Consider the following 6,075-nt stretch of genomic DNA (forward strand, 5'->3'; position numbering starts at 1 on the left):
TGAAACCCTCATCCTTGCCTTTGTTACCTCTAGACTTGACTATTACAATGCGCTCTTGGCCGGCCTCCCATTTTCCTCCCTCCATAAACTTGAGCTCATCCAAAACTCTGTTGCCGGTATCCTAACTCGCACCAAGTCCCGTTCACCCATTATCCCTGTCCCCGCTGACCTACATTGGCTCCCAGTCTGGGAATGCCTCGAATTTAAAATTCTCATCTTTCTTTTCAAATCCCTCCATGTCCTCGCCCCTCCCTTTCTCTGTAACCTCCTCCAGCCCTACATCCCTCTGAGATCTCTGTGCTCCTCCAATTCTTGCCTCTTGAGCATCCCTGATTTTAAAAGCTCCACCATTGGCGGCTGTGCCTTCAGCTGCCTAGGCCCTAAATTTTGAAATTCCCTCCCTAAACTGCTCCGCCTCTCTCTTCTCCTTTAAGACACCCCTTAAAGCCTACCTCTTTGACCAAGCTTTTGGTCACCTGTCCTAAGATGGCTTAAAGGGATGCTAATTGAGGAATCTTAACAACCTTAGAAATAAATGGTAGATTTTAGTTTACTTTCTATGTATATGTGTTAGGAAAAAGGGTGAAGATTGGTCCGATACCATTTAGTGTACATAGCTAGATACTGCAAATTCAGCTAATAGTGGGAGTGAGATTTAGTATTCATTCTAATTCCAACTCTGAATCCTGAATATTAGTGACATACATCCTGACCACTAACAACTCTCTCCCATCATTTGAAAATGTCCCTGCAGATATATTTGACCTCAGCGCCCTGCAGGACATTGAGTTACAGCTAGTCGTATTTTTCTTAGCCGCCCTAAAGACATACACACACAAAGCCACCAGCACCATTCTATGTTATAGCTGGACATCTTAACCTGTGTCATCCAGTTTCGCAACCAATTTCAATTGGCACACGTAAACATTTTTCATTGCACAAATATTCTGACAAGTCAGAGAGTGTTGAGTATTTGGTGCATACAGAGCCTACAGCTGTCACAACCCGCTCACATCAGTTAGAAATTTAGATACCACCAGGCTTCCCACGTTGTTCCACAGAAGATTCTGAGCTGCAGCAGATTTCTGATCTTCTGCCCTCCCCCCATGAATGTATCAGGACATAAATATCTCTTCCAGCTTCCTTTGCATTTTTATTTTACTGGATGGAAATTGTGAGAGGACAGTGCACAGCCGAACTCTCAATAAGTGTTCCGGTCAACTAAGCTCCATGTAGGAAGAGCGAATTTGTAAAATGTATTCTATAAAATATTAATGAGGAAAGGTGTAGAAAATTCTCTATTTGAAAGTGAATATGAATGACTGCTGATTGTAGAAAATTAAGTGGCATATCACAACTGACGGCTTTAGTTTAGTTTTAGTGTTTTGTGTTGTAATTGTTAATATGCAACCCACAGGATACCATATCCACAGTGAAGTGGTCCACGGAGAAAGGGGTTTGGATTCCCCTGTTCCAGAGACATCATTCATTCAGACCACATCAGCGCATGTCACTAATATCTTACTGAGTTATATCATGCCCCACCTGTCCTTCGTGGAAAGGTTTGTGCAGGAAAACACCTTTGACCACAAGGCGATCAGCAAGTGGTCCGCACGTAACGTCCTCGAGACCCTGCGGGAAAAGGAGATGGTGGATCCTGTCGGTTGGTTCCCCGAGCAGACTGTCAATGTCATTTGGCAGAACGCCTCATCGCCAGAGCTTTCAAACAAGCACCAAGACCTTGCTTGGCTGGTGGTGAGAAGGGCCCTTCCCGTCAGATCCTTCATGCACTCCCGGACTCTCAGCGCCACCGCGCGCTGTCCCAGAGGAGGCTGCGGTGGAGACGAGACCGTCACCCATCTCCTTATGGAATGTGCCTTTGCAAAGAAGGTCTGGAGAGAGATGCAGTGGTATCTGTCCAGGTTCGTCCCGAGCAGTTCCGTAACACAGGTTTCTGTGCTCTACGGGCTGTTCCCGGGGACGCACACTGAGACGGACATCGGCTGTTGCTGGAAGACCATCAACTCGGTGAAAGACGCCCTTTGGTCTGCCCGAAACTTGCTGGTCTTCCAGCACAAGGAGCTGTCCTCGACCGAGTGTTGCAGACTGGCACATTCCAAGGTCCAGGACTACGTGCTGAGGGATGCACTGAGGATGGGTGCGGCCGCCGCAAAGGCCCTGTGGGGAAAGGCAACCGTTTAGAGCCTTCCCGCCATTGTAAACCGAGGGGCTGCAATCAGGGAAAAACCCCCTCGGGCAGAATGTAAAATTCAAATTGCTGTAATGTACCTGTAATGAATCTGAAATTAATCTGTAAGCAATAATCTGTGTTGAGTATGATGCAATGAGACACCCTAGAGTGTCATGAACTGTAATTATGTCCAATGTGTTCATTGAACTGTACTTGACGTAACCTGCAAATTGTATAATCTGTATTGTGTACGTTTGGAAAGTGATATGACAACTGTATTGTATGTACTGCTGCAAATTTTATGAATAAAGTATATTTTTTGGAAAAAAAAAATATCTTACTGAGTTATATCATTTTTATGCTTTAATACACCTCAGAAATCAGAATTTGAATTTTTTGCCACTGCTCTGTGGGGCTCCCTCTTTGAGGTAACAGGCAGCTCCCCTGAGTCACAAAATGGAAACAAGGCCCCTATTCTCCCACCTTCCATCATATGCTGGTTTGAGGTTGAATCTGTAAGAACCGTCCTCATCCACGAGTCCTAATACTGAAGCAAGGATATCATTGAATCATTCACTCCATCATTCCCCACACTGCTCCATCACCAGATGGTAATGTGGTTTCACGGCATCCTTTTATGCAATGTAACCAGTTTAGGCTGCAACTCGTTCCCTACACATGATGTCATTAGGAATATCACATACTTCACAAAGAGAATGCCACTTATCACAGGACTTGAAATAGCTTTGTTTTATTTACTGATACCAAACATGAAACTTTCAAAAACAATTAATTCATTTTTCATTAGTTTATATAAATATGCAACTCATCAGGACATACATATCGAGGACATGCGGCTTGTTTAATACAGTACGTGTGGAGAATACTTTATATATTGTGCCTGAAGAGCCAGTTGTTCAGGAGCAGCAGCTACATTTATCGGAGGTTTTCCCTTTGCACACACAGCCATTGGCGCAGTTAGTGCATCCGGCAGGACAGCAAGAGCAGCAACCTGAGAGAGGAGAGGGAAAAGGCAGAAATCAGTAACAATGAATCATTCACTGAAACACCCACAGACCCTCCCATTACAAGACTGAAAACTAAACTGTGTCATATCTCCAAATAACCCATCTGAAAATGCCCCACCTCAGAAGCCCTGCCTGTCAATCTCCCAGCTTCTATATTTGTGGTAAGATTTGGGACCTTGTGATATCATCAGTCTGTCCCACCCACTGTTCAGTGATCAACTCTTCAGAGTAAAACTTCCCACCAGCTTGTTTCACGTGTGGACCTTTAAGCAGCTGGAACTCCATTCCTGTGAGCTCTATTAAACACTGCTGTTCCCCGATTTGGGATGCACCCTTCTTATCTGCGTGAAACACTGAGACGTTTTCCTACGTTAAAAGGTGCTGTATAAATGCAAGCTGCGGTTGCTGCTGTAAATCAGGGGGGAAATAGCACCGACAGGAATGTAGCAGCAGCGAGTTAAGCGTTGGTAGGTGAAAATGTTCTGTCCTTATCTGATAATAGTTTAGTCTGAAGCGAAACAATGTCTTGAAGGAATAATTTAGCTCAATAGCGGGCGATACGGGTCATCAGCGTTACTGTACTGCCCATTGGAGCAGCTTGAAGATCGGAGCAATAACCCATCCGGACTCACTGAGGTTGCATCTGATCAGTGACCAATCCCTATCAAATGAATGCTTTTAATATTAGGGTTATTTGCTTAGCGGGTGCCGTTTATTTGATTGTTGTGGATTAACTTAAACATCAGGAGTTTGGGTATGGATCCTTGAAAGAGGGTAAATCTGTTCCAGCTTTAGGGCCAGGGTTGGGATTGGGTTTTTTTTTGGTTGGAGGTATTTTATGGTTAGCGTATCGGATTAGGGTCAGAGGGGTAGAGCTATGGTTAGGATTAGGGTTAGGTAGGAGTTAGGTTTAGGGGGTAGTGTTAGGGTTAGAGCTTGCCTGGGGTTTATGATTCGGGTTAGGGTTAGAGTTAAGGTTAAGGTTAGAGTTAGGGTTACGCTTAGAGATAGGATTAGGGTTAACGTTAGAGTTAGCCTTGGTGTTAGGTTTAGAGTTAACTTAAATCCAGACACTGCAGCCAAACTGTTTGGAGTGAAATGCCGACGACCTTGTACCTTCACATTCTGTTCCATTCTGAGTTCTGCCCAGAACCATCAGTCACATAAATACAATGTGAGGGGTTTTAAACAGTCCCACAGTTACTCACTTTTCCGGCAGCGTCCAGCTTTGCTGGTGGGACATCGGCAGTCGGAGCACCTGCAGGTGTTTTCACAGGAGCAGGATCCTGAAAACAGGGAAAACAAACAAATATAAAGACACAGAGTTGGGATTTAAACCCTGAGAAATCCCCACCGCGTGGAGGAGCCCCGGCTCTTTGTCACCCTCTGATCTCCAGTTAATTTAATAAACAGCCTCCCCTCCAATCCTGCTCCACCTCAGTGACACTGAGCGGGGACACTGAGCTGAAAGGACTGACTAGTCTCCACTCACCATCCAGGCAGACACAGGCCTTAGAGTCAGACATTTCACTAACTTCCTCTTCAGTTTGGAGCCGTCACCGAATCAGCGTTTCTCGATCTTGTGCCGTTTGCTGCATCGGAGCCGAATTTTATGGGTTGTGATCGGCGGGGAATCGGGTGCAAAACCGGGGAAGGGGCGGGTCGGTCCGGGCAGAATGCACACGGAGCACCGAAGTGAATCAGCGGTTCCAGGTTGAAATTGCACCCGTCTCCTTCACTCAGAACACGACCCCAAAATATTCCTCAATAACAGCAATTTCACAACATTTCCTGTGCGATCACCGTGAGTCTGAGCGTCTGCAGCACGTTTCACACCCACGGTCTGGGGGGTCCAGGACTGCATCTTCTGTTTTAGGTTTTATTTATCGCTTTCACTCTGGATAATTTTTTTTGTTTCCGTGTTTCAGTTTCAGGTCAACCCCAGCTCCCTGTGTCACAGAGAGTTTTCCCAGTTTCTTTGATGTCTACAAGAGTTTTCATTCATAAAGTGATTTCATTCATAAAGTGTTTTCATCTGCAGCACGTTTCACACCCGCCGTGTTTGGAGAGGTGAGAATTGACCAGTCCCCCGGTCAGTGTGAGGAGCCTGTTCACAGAGCGAGGAGTTCAGGTCACCTTTGGACCGTGTGCACCTTCCTGTCTGTTTAAAGATTGAACTACACTGGAATTTGTTCTCAGTAACTCTGTAAATATTTAGAATCAGAAAGGACCCTGATAAACGATCTATATTAACAAATCTTAGATCTTGGCTCCCCTTGAAAGAGTCTCTGCTTCTTTGAAAAAGCAAAATACTGTGGACGCTGGAAATCTGAAATAAAGACAGAAAATGCTGGAGTCACTCAGCAGGTCAGGCAGCATCTGTGGAGGGAGAAACAGAGTTAACGTTTCAGGTCGATGACCTTTCGTCTCTGGGGGTCCCTTTTATTAACCTCGGGACGTTTTTCAACGTTGAAAACGCCATGAATACAAACTCTTGTAGATATCAAGGCAAGTGGAACAATTCTCTGGGACATGGGGAGCTGGGGCTGACCTGGGAGAACAATCTGAAACACAGGAACTAAAAGATATCCAGAGTGAAAAGGGAAATAAAACGTAAAACAGAAGATGCAGTCCTGGACCCCCCAGACCGTGGGTGTGAAACGTGCTGCAGACGCTCAGACTCACGGTGATCGCACAGGAAATGTTGGGAAATTGCTGTTATTGAGGAATATTTTGGGGTCGTGTTCTGAGTGAAGGAGACGGGTGCAATTCCCACCTGGAACCGCTGATTCACTTCGGTGCTCCGTGTGCATTCTGCCCGGACCGACCCGCCCCTTCCCCGGTTTTGCACCCGAT

At 45.7% G+C, this 6,075-nt stretch overlaps 1 long non-coding RNA gene across 1 annotated transcript; it reads right to left on the bottom strand.

The window, feature by feature from the left end:
- Nucleotides 1–2,926: 2,926 nt before the first annotated feature.
- LOC137333558 (uncharacterized) lies at nucleotides 2,927–5,813 on the bottom strand. Its single transcript, XR_010965921.1, has 3 exons — nucleotides 4,712–5,813; nucleotides 4,428–4,505; nucleotides 2,927–3,203 (listed from the first exon to the last, which is right to left on the bottom strand). It is a non-coding gene; the product is annotated as an uncharacterized lncRNA (long non-coding RNA).
- Between the last annotated feature and the right edge of the window lie 262 nt (nucleotides 5,814–6,075).

Source organism: Heptranchias perlo, chromosome 16 (assembly GCF_035084215.1).
Source record: "Heptranchias perlo isolate sHepPer1 chromosome 16, sHepPer1.hap1, whole genome shotgun sequence".
Taxonomy (NCBI): domain Eukaryota; kingdom Metazoa; phylum Chordata; class Chondrichthyes; order Hexanchiformes; family Hexanchidae; genus Heptranchias; species Heptranchias perlo.